Source organism: Dermacentor albipictus, chromosome 2 (genome assembly GCF_038994185.2).
Source record: "Dermacentor albipictus isolate Rhodes 1998 colony chromosome 2, USDA_Dalb.pri_finalv2, whole genome shotgun sequence".
NCBI classification, from domain to species: domain Eukaryota; kingdom Metazoa; phylum Arthropoda; class Arachnida; order Ixodida; family Ixodidae; genus Dermacentor; species Dermacentor albipictus.
Window position 1 is genome coordinate 144284204 of NC_091822.1, and position 14294 is coordinate 144298497.

The 14294-nt window shown below is 48.4% G+C and overlaps 1 protein-coding gene across 9 annotated transcripts in view; it reads right to left on the bottom strand.

Moving 5' to 3' along the window:
• Positions 1-14132, bottom strand: part of unc-104 (kinesin family member unc-104) — a 136244-nt gene extending 122112 nt beyond the window's left edge. For all 9 annotated transcript variants that reach the window (XM_065435531.1, XM_065435530.1, XM_065435529.1 and 6 more), the window contains exon 1: positions 13897-14132. The gene's annotated coding sequence lies outside the window, so the exon portion shown is untranslated. The remainder of the gene's footprint in view (positions 1-13896) is intronic.
• Between the last annotated feature and the right edge of the window lie 162 nt (positions 14133-14294).

Genomic DNA, 14294 nt, shown 5'->3' on the forward strand with positions numbered 1-14294 from the left:
CGAGCAGCTGCCTCGTCTGTCGCTTATAACATCGGGTGAGAACGTTAGGTTCAAGGAGCTGCCGCCATGCGGTGGAGTGAACTTCAAGGCACCAGTTGCGTCTCCAGGTTGATACGAAGAAACGCAAAATGTCAACGGATAGACGATGTTGTACCGTGCGGGCCCGTGCGGATTTCCCGCTTCACACTTCGCATATATATATATATATATATATATATATATATATATATATATATATATATATATATATATATATATATATATATACACACACACACACACACTACAGGCGAAGACTGGCGCTACCGCATGCACTTCGGATAGCCTGCGGTCTGAAACGCGTGCACTGCGGTCTGGAACAATAAACAAATTCGCTATGAGCGATTTCGCTATAACGATGGTTTAATGAGCACGTTACGACTGAACTAACGTTGCGTATAAATGCGCTAGGGTGCGGGCGCACCGTTGTGACGTTAGGAGCGTTTTTACCACGCCCACCACGAGTCATATATGGAGTGCGTATGTACAGCAACAAAGGGAGATGTTGGCTTTATCGGGAAACTGCGAGAAGCTATAGCTTTGCTGCCGCGGTCTGGTACAATTCGTTATCATAGCATGAGCGATACGTATTACCCGCCCGTTTGGCTCAATCCTTAGATCAACCTTTTAACCGACGATAATGTTATCGTCGGTAATGAGTCCATGCGACTACAATTAACATTACTCAATCTCTCAGTACATCACTATTCAAGAGTTTTCGGCGCCCGGGCACCCCTGGACAAATCGTTCGTCACACCGAAAACAATTCGACCGCTGTGAAAGCGTTACTGCTAATGCTGCTATCCAGATTTGGAGACGCGCAGGTCACCGCACAGTCGTAATTTATCATTGCAAATGAGCGCCGGCGCTACGTGAACAAACAACAAAACTTAATTATAATGTATAATAAATGGAGCTGCAGGCACGCTTTCAGCCAGTACAGTGGAAAACCCTAATCCATACATATGCACGGTATCTAAAGTTTCGACAGATCCCCTTGTCCAAACGTTGGCCGGTGGTTTCCGTCGCTAGACCAATGTTGGTCTATTCAAGCGTTTAGCTTCCTGTGACCCCTCTGTCTAACCCTTGTATACGACGTGCGTTGCTGTTCTGAAGTTAACGACACTCACCTGCATATAGCATATACTCTGTAGGTTATAGACCACGAAGCTCGCGACGTTAAGTACTTGATCGTAAAAGAATACTGCGCGGGTGCAACAAAACATACCAGCGAGTCTAAAAGAACAACGAACGAAGCTTTAAGTCCGCTTTCAGCCAAGCCAAGCGAGATCGACGTACTCCTCATCGTTCCCAAGGGTTGCGAAGGGGTTTAGTACAGTTATCGCATCAAACTTCATGGCGCATGTGTCGTATAGACTTCTGCTTAAATAATGGACAGACGGAGTATACAAGACGGTCGTCTGCCTCCCTCAATCCTCAGGCTCCCTCGTTTTCCTCGGTCTCGCGATGTTTTCGTCTAAAGTTATGTTCGCGTGAACGCGATATACGCTCGCGCGCGGCATTGTTATTCTTACAAGTCACGCGCCGATGCAATTAATCACCGGTACGAAGCGGACAACCGCCTGCACACAAAGGTTATAACGCATTCTCCGTCGTTGACAAATGCAGCTGTGAGGCACAATGTAAAAAGAAAGTAGAAAACAAAAGGAAACGGAAAGAATGGGCAAAATACGTCCGCTGTGTCTGTGTGCATGAACGTGACGGTGTTTTTTCCTTCACATTCTCACAAAGGTCACAAGCGCGCACCTGCCGGCACCTTCTTTTACGCACCGTTTTAAAGGAGCGCGCCGATACACATGCTATCGAAGCGGTATATACGTACAGAAACTCCAACCATACGCCTCTCACACGTAAGAGGATGACACTCGGCAACTTGTGAAGGTTGTGAAAAACTTGCATACGATATTTTGCTTTGATATCCAAAGGTGTCGAAAGGCCGGACCTATACGTCATCGACGCGATATCATGACGTCACGAGTGCTGCGCGCCTGTTTCTTCTGCCTGCGCATGCGTGTGGCATGCCGCGCGCAGTGACGTACCACAGGAACGGACCGAGTCGGGGCATCATGACGTCACCACACGTCAACATCGCGGGTACCGAAACTGAAACTGCTTTATAGAAACGTAGAGATAATTACTTACAGCGCTCTGACGACTGGCAGTATCTTTTATTATGTTTTTAATGGTTAAGAGCGGTTGTACCGCCAGCTAACGCAAAGAAAGAAAGAAACAATAAAGCGACAAGTCGGAAATGTCATGTCAGTGCATACTCCTTTAGGCACCATCAACTCTGAAGGCAATCGAGGCGTGAGTACTTTATGCATAGAACAGAAGATATTATATTGGAATGACAACATTAATTATGGAGAACACTTTACTGTGACACAGGCGCTCAAAAAGAAAAATAGCGTCGTCGGCATCTTCTCACCGCGGTGAGGTATAGCAACTGCGTCGGGGTTACAACGGGCGGCACTTGGTTACATCACGGGCTCATTTATCACATTCATACGCACCGCTCCCACCGGACTTCGTGACTGCTCGACAAAATGATGGTGTGTCTCGCCCGCGCGTGTTTGGTAACGCGCGGCGCTCATAAAAGGAGGTTACGTGAGGCGGCCCGCCTTCAACCCCGAACACTGTACCCCGACCCTTTTTACGAAACACTTCTATACATACGATTCTGTTACCGAAATCGAAAACGAAAGCGAAAATCGCCTGCGTAACCTTAATGAAACGATATGCGCAGAAGTGCAAACCGACGATGAAGCGAGAACGCGCGTGAATCGTTCAGTCGCGCATAACACTGTCACTCGCAGTTGTACGAACCGTCTTGCGTTACAAATTGGATCAGTCGCTATATACAAGCGCTACAGAGGGAAACTGTGTAATGAATTATACAACGACACTTTCTCCGACGAACGCATGCTTCTTTTATTTTATTTATTTATTTGTTACGCGTCGTATTGAATAATAAACTTTGCAGAGAAAGCACACCGACCGCTCCGTCGTCCCCGGGAACTATATATACGCGTCGGAGGAGTGTAGCCGAAGGTTGACGTAAACCGCGTATGTATACCGCAGTCCCAAGTCTCGTGGGACAGTTCGGGCCGTATCCACAGACAGGTGACCAGTCTTCGTGGGTTTCCTTTTCTTCTTTTTCTTCCCGCACGATATGAAACAAATCAACAGCCTTTTACAGGCCGAACGAATATGAGAAACTCGCGTTTCCTTTAGCTCTCAAGTCGAACCAGTGAACGAGCGTCCTGCGCGCTTCGGGTCTGACAGTATAACCGTTGACAAAACGGAGGAGACATAGCCAGCCCGGCTGTCGTCTTCGCTCGGTTGCCTTCCCCGAATGCGTCGGTTTCGGCACCCCTACGAGTATAGCAACGAGTACAACGAGTAACACCGAGAGTAGCACCGGGGCAGTGCATGTGCGCGGTTGGCATGCATGCTTTTGCATTCCCTTTCACCCCCCCCCATCTCCACTGGTCTCCTCACGGAGGCAATGACCTCTCGCCTTTCCAAGTAGCCGTAGCTGCGGACATGACTGACCGGCCGGGAGGCGAGCTCGACAACCACAAACTATATGCGCACAACGCGAAACAGGCTTAGTCGATGGGATTATACAGCGGACCCGAGAGTTCTTTTTTTTTTCTTGTGGAAATTTATCACCGAACAAGATCCCTGGTGTGCACAAGCGACCACAGCACGAAAGGAAGACGCGCGGACGAAAACGCTGACTCGCGGCACCTTCTCTTCAACAGCCGCGCGAATAAGCAACGGGAGTCATAAAGGAATATGGGAAAATACACACAGAAAGCAACAAAATGCATTTCGACATGCGCGGATCACAAGTGATAAAGATCAGTCGGTAAAAGCGAATAAGGCGTTACAGATTTCAAATTCGTCGTTAAAAAGATTGATGGTCCAGGATGGCCAACGTGGCTCTCTACGCGTTTTTGATATGAATCGCGTCTGTTAATTAAGTTCTGGGTTTTACGTGCCGAAACCACGATATGATTGTTAATTCACGTGCGAGCTGGCTTTCTTTGAATAAAGTTTATCTATCTATCTATCTATCTATCTATCTATCTATCTATCTATCTATCTATCTATCTATCTATCTATCTATCTATCTATCTATCTATCTATCTATCTATCTATCTATCTATCTATCTATCTATCTATCTATCTATCTATCTATCTATCTATCTATCTGTCGTTAGTGAGCAAAATCCAAGTGCCATGAAAAGGTAGCTTGACAACCGAAATCATTGCAATGCTACTTAATTGCCTTTCAGCTCAGAGATCAGATCAGAGAATACAAGTAAAACATTTTACTCGCCATTCCGGCCCTGCGAAAGTGGATGTCCAGCGAACCTGTTGAAAACCCCCACCACAACTGCTGAGGGGGGTATGTAGTATATGTATTGGTAGTAACGGGAGTAATGGCAATTTTGACAGCACACCGCCGCTGGTCGTATTGCACTTTCTTTTTCCCTTTACTGCTCCTCGTATTCACGCTACTCCTCGACAGTCCTAACTATGCGTTGTCTACCCATAGTAGTGCTGCAACAACAATGAAATCAGTTGCTAGGCTGGTTCGTTCATATATGAAAGGTTAGTGACGTCACTCTCCCCGTCGCAAGCTGCCGTCGCTGCGGCACCTTGCGCAACAGTAACCGGGAAACGTATGTGGGAACCGGTATACGTGCTTCGCATTGTTAACAGGAGCGCCTCATCATCAATGATGTGATTTGTATGCTTCTTTTGTGCAAGTTCTTTATTGAAACGAATGCTTTGCTATATGTTATATGCCTGGTGCCAAAGAATTTATGTACTCTTCCCCTCTATCGCGGAAGGGCGGATTTTTTTCTTTTTCGTGGGGATGCGACGCGAGAAATCCCGACCAACTAGCGGCTAACAGCTTCACTGTAAAATGAACTCATGCCAACTCGCCCAGCTTCTGTTTCACCATGAGCATAAATATGAAGGCTCACCAACTCTCGTAATCCTCAATGCCTTGTTGAACCCGAAATACTCGGCCTGAACGCGTCGTGCTCTTCAAATCTTCATCGGTCCCGTTCTGCTCGCTTATTGCGCATTCAGAGCACGCGTATCGACCCCACCCCCTCTATTGAGTCACCCATATCTGCTTCTCCAGACTCGAGAAAGTTTCCAACACTCATCGTCCGAAGCCAACGACTACCAAATCAATCTTAGTCAGCCAGCTCCCTTTTTCGCAGAGTGCATTCTTATATGCCCATCTTGTACAACGATCCACAGCGGGAGACGGGTAGGCGCGTTAAAACTGCTTCCGCCAGTATTCCGAGCACGATGCGGAAAGACAATGCCTTTGAGCAAGACGTGAGCGACGCCCAAATGGACGAGTGTGCGAACAAGTAATGCACGTGGCTCCCTGCACTGTACAGTGAATCCCACGTCTAAGGCAGGAGCGCAGCCAGACATAGACATCTAGGAAAACAACCTCTATAGCCGCTGTGTTGTTCCGTAGAGATACCCTTCACTAGCGGCTTTGTTTGACGAGTACAAACAGCTCGCATTCCCAAGAAACGTGATCTGTGTTGCAAAAACAATGCCCGTCGTCACCATAGTTCGCCGCCACCATGTACATCCGAGCGACTGTGAGACACTCTACGAGAACGGGCGTGATCCGGCATATTCCCTTGGTTTCATCACTGCGCTTTCAGACGATTGTGGGGGATCGTACATCCGAAGGAGTACGTCGGCACGACAGCCGCTCACACCAACAAATGGTCAAACTCCGTCGCATGCAAGCATTGCGTTTGTATTACAGGTGAACGACCGTCGTCAGCATAAGCGCAGCCTATACCACGCGCACGCGAGCGCATCGTTTGGCACAACGCCTAGCTTTCGCGTAACAGCTGCAGAATAATCTCAGTTCCGATTTGTTATCTACAGCTACGACGCCACGCTCGCCTTATCGCTGTAAAGAACGGCGGGTTGCACAACAAGATTGTCACCTTGCCACCCGTTTACGACAAGGGGTGCAAGACGCGCACCTCCCGCTCTCCGCCGCTGCAGCTGCGAGGCGTTCAAAGAAGCGACCTTTGCGCTGGAATCCGCCGCCTTCCTCCAGCCCGCTTCGACATTGTGACAAGACGAGTTTGGTGTGTGGACAATGATTCCAGAGTGCCTCAACGCGGCGCTGATCCGACACGCCTGAAGAAGCTACCGCGGGAACGTCTTATTTTTGCGCTCTCACGGTTCCGCATGTTGCAAAACAACGAGCGTCCCTCGAGCGGCGTCGATTTTCCGGAACGGCACCACCTTCAACGCCGTCGCTTGGGCTTCGGAATGTGTGTGCCTTTGTGTCTGTAAACTGGTCTTCAGAGCAGCTGCGAGTTGGTGATGTGTAAACGAACAGCCGCCGCGTCGTAGGACCAGCGGATCGAGTGTATAAAAACTGTGGTTGTGCGATTGTTGGACACACTTCTCTTGAGCAGTCATGTTAGACTGGTTCACTTCTCTCATGCAGTCCTGTTGGACTAATACTATTTTTCTCAAACAGTCATGTTAGACTGAGTTAATTTTCTGTAAATAAACCCCTTTTTCCTCGTTCTCGATGAGAAGCAGTTCTTCACTTCATCAACGATCTCAGCGTAAATAAGTTGGACGACGGCATGGGCCAGCTACCTTCGAATTCATGCCGTACTCCAATCTTGGCAAAGGACCACGGACGAAGGGATTGAGCCCCCAATCCTGACAACTGGTGGCAGCGGTGGGATGGACTTTGAGACATGGTGCTGTATCTGCGGTGAGTGCTTGGTTTTTGCTTTGACTCTCTAGGCTTCATTTTGTGGTTGTTCTGTTTAGAACAGTAGGGAAGCTAGATTGTTGTGTGTTAGCTAGGTTGTGTTTTCCTAGCTAGATTTAGAGAGCAGAATCAAGGCAGTAAAGCAGCGGTCATGGAGTTAAGGACACTGCTGAGAGACGAGTTGTTGATTGTTGGTGAGGAACTGGGCCTAGATGTACGCAAGGAAATGCTCAAATCGGAATTATTGGAGCTAATTTCCAATCAGGCCAGTGAGCAAGATATTGAAATGGGATTGGAACTTCTCAAAAAGAGAGAGAAACGGGAAAAAGAAAGAGAAAAACGAGAGAGAGAGGAACGCGATAAAGAAAGGGAGGAACGCGATAAAGATCGCGAGTTAAGAAAAATGCAACTGGAACTTGAAAGCAAACGTTTGGAGATGTCTCAAGGAAGTGAAGGCGCTCTGGGACGATCAAGTGAGGCAGAATCATACCGCATGGACAGGCTATTAAAGCCATTTGAGGTCGGGACCGACATAGGCTTGTTCCTAAGGAATTTTGAAAGGACTTGCGAAAAGATGAACTTCGGCCCGAGTACATGGCCACAGCGGTTGCTGTCTATGTTGCCGTGTGAGGCGGCGGAAGTAATCGCCAGATTGAGTGTGCAGGATGCATATGATTATGCAAAAGTTAAGGCTAGTCTCCTGAAGAAATACCGCCTTTCAGCCGAAGCTTTTCGGCAAAGGTTTAGGAGCACAGGCAAGAAAGATAGCGAGGGCTATCCGGAGTTTGCATATAGCTTAAAGGCCAACCTAGTCGAGTGGCTTAAAAGCGCGGAAGCGTACGACAGCAGAGACATGATCATTGAATGCATGTGTCTAGAGCAGTTTTACAAAACCATTCCCCAAGCTGTGAAACTGTGGGTGCAAGATAGAGGTAATGTAAACACTGTGGAAAGGGCGGCTGAATTAGCCGAAGAGTACGCAACCCGTAGAAAGTTGAACGCCGAGGAGGGAAACTGGGACGGTCGAAATGGACCGCGGAAGCCATTTCCGTTCAAAAAGGGTGCGCAAACTAGACGATCCGAGCCTGTAGACATGGCGGAAAAGCCCGCAGAAAAGAGCGAGGAGAAACTTAACGGAGAAACCACACAAAAAGAACAGAAAAGAAAATTCGAATCTGTTAGACCAATTCGCTGTTACAAATGCCACAAACTGGGACATATAGCTGTAAACTGCGAGAAGCCTAGCGTAGTTTTTTCCTACGTGGAGGAAAAGGATGAGAATATGGAACTTTTAAGTCCATATCTCCACGACCTGCAAGTTAATGGAAAACCATGCCGAGTGCTAAGAGACAGTGCCGCCACGCTGGACATTGTCCATCCGTCTTACGTGATGGTAGAGGACTTCACCGGAGAAGTAGCATGGATAAAACAGGTTGTAGAAGAACACAGCGTATGTCTGCCCATGGCCAAAGTCAAAATCAGTGGACCATTCGGGGAGCTAGAGACTGAGGCTGCAGTTTCCAAATTTTTGTCACTGCAGTATCCCTACATCTTTTCGAATCGTTCGAATCAGTTACTGCGTGACAGAGGGCTCAAACTAGGAGAGGGCATAGTACAGGCATTGACCAGAGGCCAAGCTCGTAAGATCGCGGCGCTGTCGGCTGAAAATGCTCAAGCTCCTCCAGCTGAAGCAGAAAAGGGGATAGCTTCAATCCCCGAATCCGAGCTAGGCCCGAGGGACAAAAGAACAGTTGAGGAGAGCCTGCCAGTTGACCAGCTCAATGAGAGCGTAGCACTAGAGTGTCAGAGTTCTAGCCTGCAGGAAGAGCATGCAGACGCGCTCCCAAGCGAGACAGGGTCGTTATTATCACCGGCCTCAAAGAACTTTGATCAACTCTTACGCGTGGATAGAGAGTCACTGGCAGCTGAGCAAAAGAATGATGAGAGCTTAGCTAAATTACGGGACACAGCTAAAGAAGGCATTGCTAGGCGCAACGTAACGATACATGAGAAAGGAGGATTGTTGTATCGGCATTACAGAGATCGAAAGGGTAGGATTTTAGATCAGTTAGTCATACCTACTAAGTATAGGGAGGACCTTTTGAGTCTTTGTCATGGAAATGGGTGGTCCGGCCACCTAGGCATAAACAAATCAAAGGAAAGATTGCTTATGGAATACTACTGGCCTGGCTGTTTCAAAGATGTAGAAAACTTTGTAAGATCATGCGACGCCTGCCAGCGTTCTGGTAAACCAGGAGAGACTTGGAAAGCTCCACTGAAGGTAGTGCCCTTAATAACAGAGCCTTTCAGACGACTTGTAATAGACACGGTAGGGCCTCTTCCAAAAACAAAATCAGGCTACAGGTACTTGTTTACCATGCTGTGTCCGGCCACCAAGTTTCCAGAAGCAATCCCTTTGAAAGAGCTCAGCTCCACCGAAGTAGTAGACGCGCTTTTGACAGTGTTTGCACGAGTTGGGTTTCCAGCCGAAATTCAGGCAGATCAAGGGTCAGTATTCACGAGCGCACTGACTTCCACATTCTTGCAAAAGTGCGGGGTAAAGTTAATTCACAGTTCTGTCTATCACCCTCAGTCAAACAGTGTAGAGAGGTGGCATTCGGTGCTTAAGCGAGTTTTGCGTGCGCTCTGTTACGAGCACAAGGAGGACTGGGAGAACTGTCTGCCGGCAACTTTGTTTGCTTTGCGAACGGTTCCACATGAAGCGACAGGGTTCTCTCCAGCAGAACTAGTGTATGGGAGGACACTCCGTTCTCCACTGAGAATGTTAAGAGAGATGTGGGAGGAAAGAGGGGAGAGTCCAACCGTGGTTGAATACGTGCTGAATTTACTGGAACGGCTAAGCGCAACCCAAGAACTAGTCGGAAAGAACATGGCACTAGCTCAAAAGAACGCCAAATTCTATTACGACAAGAATGCGAGGCTTCGTACGTTTAACGCCGGAGACCAGGTAATGATCCTCAAACCTTCAAGAAAGAACAAGCTTGAAGTTCACTGGGACGGGCCCGTTAAAGTGTTGCACAAACTTTCAGATACCAACTATGCTTTGAGAATGCCCGGTCGCAGGAAGGAAGTGAGGATATATCACTGTAATTTGATGAAGCCGTATGTAGAGCGGAGCGGAGTCGTTAACTATACTGTCAAAGAGCCGGATGGCATCGGTACCAAGTTTAAGGAGGATAGGGCAACCTCCAACTCTGAAATCGGCCTAGAAGAAGTAGTAGAACACTCGGTAAGCTCGCATGCTCTAAGACCCGAGCAGCTAGATGAGCTAAAAGGGGTGTTAGGGGAATATCTCGACAGATTCAGCGATCGGCCGGGTAGAACCGAACTGATAACGCATGAAATTGAGCTGACCTCTACCGAACCAGTAAGATCAAAACCTTACAGGGTGTCTCCAAGACAGAGAGAGATTATGGAGGCAGAGATACAGCGCATGCTAGAGTTGGGAGTTATTGAGCCCGCTGAGAGTGACTACACGTCACCGCTAATACTCGTAGAAACCCCTAACAAGGACCCTCGTCCGTGTGTTGACTACAGGAAGTTAAATGCGATCACTAGGGATCAGCTGTACCCGATACCCAACATTGAGGAACGAATTGAAAGAGTTAGCGCTGCTAAATACATTTCAACTATAGATCTCGTGCGGGGGTACTGGCAAGTTCCCCTTTCAGAAAGTGCCAGCCGCTATGCTGCATTCATCTCGCCTGTAGGCACTTTTCGCCCTCTCGCACTCAGCTTCGGGCTGAAGAACGCGCCGTTTAGCTTCTCTAAGTTAATGGATATCGTCCTAAAGGACTTGCAGGAGTTCGCCTTACCTTATCTTGATGATGTGGCCATTTTTTCGGACAGCTGGGAACAACACGTATCGCACCTCAAACAGGTGTTCTCACGGTTGAGGGAAGCCGGCTTAACGATGAAAGCGGAAAAGTGTAGGTTTGGTTGTTCGCAGGTTACTTATCTGGGCCATGTTGTTGGTCAGGGCATGAGACGACCGGCTGAGCTGAAAATAGCTACGATTGGAGATTTTTCTCAGCCGCGCACGAAAACGGACGTTCGTTCATTTTTGGGACTTGTGGGGTACTATCAACGGTACATTCCGAATTACTCACAATTGGCAAGTCCATTAACAGACGCCCTCCGAAAGGGAGCACCGAGTAACGTACACTGGGATAAGGACAAAGAGAACGCTTTTCAAAGTTTGAAAACGCTATTGGTTTCTCGCCCTGTGCTTCGCGCGCCAGACTACTCAAAGGAATTCATAGTTCAATGCGACGCAAGCGACAGAGGTATGGGCGTGGTACTTAGTCAAGTCGGCGACGATAACGAGGAGCATCCTATCCTCTACGCCAGCCGTAAACTAAATGTAAGAGAGGAAGCCTACAGCGCTTCAGAGAAGGAATGCGCTTGTTTGGTTTGGGCCGCCCAGAAGTTGTCGTGTTACTTGTACGGAGCGAAGTTCATCTTCGAGACCGACCACTGTCCTCTGACGTGGCTCAATCAAATGTCACACAAAAACGGCCGCTTGCTCCGATGGAGCCTCACTCTCCAAGAGTACAACTTCTCCGTTAGATATAAGAAGGGAAAGTTGCATAGCAATGCGGATGGTTTGAGCAGGCTAATTTGAATTCTGCGTTTGAGGGTCCCGCCTAAATTTTAGGGTTACTAGTGTTAATTTTATTAAGCGAAGAAGATCCCCTCTCATTTAGCAGGATTCCCTCCATGATTGCTGAATTTGTCAGCAGGAATTTGCTTCAGAAATTGGCATAGTGAAATGCAGCATTTTTTTTGTTTCTGCACTTATGTTGTTGTTGTTTTTTTTGAAGCCTAGCGAGTCTAAAGTGAGAGCCAATGCACGTCATCTCGGCGCAGAGCCGTGTTGTGGGGTTCATTTTGCAGTTGCCTGTCCTTGTTGGATGTTTTGGGGCGGTGACATCAATGCACAGGTGGTCGCTGCGAGCCAAGACATCAATCCCCCCCTGACCAGCAGCCGTTCTCTTCCTGCCTAGCGGTTGTCAGCGCTAGACAGTCGAGACTTTTGGGGCCATGGAGGCGCTGTAAAGAACGGCGGGTTGCACAACAAGATTGTCACCTTGCCACCCGTTTACGACAAGGGGTGCAAGACGCGCACCTCCCGCTCTCCGCCGCTGCAGCTGCGAGGCGTTCAAAGAAGCGACCTTTGCGCTGGAATCCGCCGCCTTCCTCCAGCCCGCTTCGACATTGTGACAAGACGAGTTTGGTGTGTGGACAATGATTCCAGAGTGCCTCAACGCGGCGCTGATCCGACACGCCTGAAGAAGCTACCGCGGGAACGTCTTATTTTTGCGCTCTCACGGTTCCGCATGTTGCAAAACAACGAGCGTCCCTCGAGCGGCGTCGATTTTCCGGAACGGCACCACCTTCAACGCCGTCGCTTGGGCTTCGGAATGTGTGTGCCTTTGTGTCTGTAAACTGGTCTTCAGAGCAGCTGCGAGTTGGTGATGTGTAAACGAACAGCCGCCGCGTCGTAGGACCAGCGGATCGAGTGTATAAAAACTGTGGTTGTGCGATTGTTGGACACACTTCTCTTGAGCAGTCATGTTAGACTGGTTCACTTCTCTCATGCAGTCCTGTTGGACTAATACTATTTTTCTCAAACAGTCATGTTAGACTGAGTTAATTTTCTGTAAATAAACCCCTTTTTCCTCGTTCTCGATGAGAAGCAGTTCTTCACTTCATCAACGATCTCAGCGTAAATAAGTTGGACGACGGCATGGGCCAGCTACCTTCGAATTCATGCCGTACTCCAATCTTGGCAAAGGACCACGGACGAAGGGATTGAGCCCCCAATCCTGACATCGCCTCCACCACTGGACCAGTTTCGCTCGCAAGCCCGCTCACAAAGGTAAACCGCATGGATAGGCGCGACTAGAAGCAACAATTAGTCACCACGCTAAAGATAGCTGCCACTAAATGAAAAAAAAAAGAAAGGAACAAGAAATCAAGCCTACATAACGAGAAAAAAAGAAGAAAAAGAAGAAAGGGTCAGTAGCGGCAGCAACTTCAGAAAAGTTTGTCCGATTGTCGCGATTTTTCCACGTGAAGCGTAGAAAGGTGACGCCGAGGCGAGATGTCAATACAAAACAAGTCTTGTACAAACATTTCCGCGACCCCGCCCCAAACGAAAGAGAAATGCTCTGAAGAAGCGCAGCTACAAAGCGAAGCGCACGCGGAAGCACTGCGCAATAAACACGGTTCGTGCGAGATGTCAGCGAGGCAAACGAACAATGCTAAAGAGTTCGCAACGCGTCTAGCAGACTTGCCCTACAAGCTTGCGAAATACGCACACTGTCGACACGGCGTTTCATCGCGCGCGGGCGCACTACATCAGGGCTACGGCCGCCTGGCAAACAGCCAGATCTTCGGCGACACCACTCCGCAAAGCGCAGCTGTGTGCATCGAACAGTAAATATCACGCAACCTCCTAGCATCTCGGAGAGATTTTTCATCCGACCTTTCCTGACCAACACACATGCAGCGTAGCCGTCGACGAGCTATTTTTCTAACAACAAAAAACTAAGGTACGAAACAGAGCGAGTCGGCAAACAAAAGCGAGAGAAAACAAACAAAAACAATAACAGAATGAGAACAGTACTAAAAATAAAAAATCAAGAACGCCGCAAGACGCAGTCATGACTTGCACGTAGTGGATATATAGTGAAGATTAAAGAATATTTTCATTACGATCAACTCGCGCGTCACCACGCGAAACCAAGTAACCACTGCTCAGCGAAATGAGTCACCATGGAAACGTAGACTCATTACGATGGTTTCGATCGAGTTTAGTTCTCTCGCAAGCGTAGAAAAAATGCACGAGATCACAATTACCCAAAGCGCTTCATACAGACAAATAAGACCAATAAGGTCCCAGTCCAAGCAATAACGAGCGATACGAAAGCGAGTTTATCCGCATTGACGACAACTGAGCTTTACGTCCGAGTCGCAATGATCAGCTGACGAACACAGCCCATTCATACCTGTTCGAAGCCGCCTGTCGTAGGGCAAGTCCCCCAGGAAGGTTGGTCGCGTTGCACGGTGAAGTTATAACACTAGCTCGCCGCACCCTTGCGTTGAAAACAGGCATCGACACATTATGATCAACGAAACTCCGTGAAACTCGGCCCACGGATTGATTTCACACGGCGGACAACGCCATTTTCTGCGCGCACATTGTTAGCAGACGACTAAACTGCTTCGTGCCAACAGCGGCGCCATGCGCGTCGCAGTATGCGGCCAATGGTGCGGCTTACTATCGGAGGTGAAAAGCAAAGCGCGATCTTTCAAGGGCTAGCCGTTCCTTTACCACACCGTTGTGCTTACTAACAAAGAAAATGAACCACGAAGTCAAATGGTAATTTCGGGTGCAACAACAAGG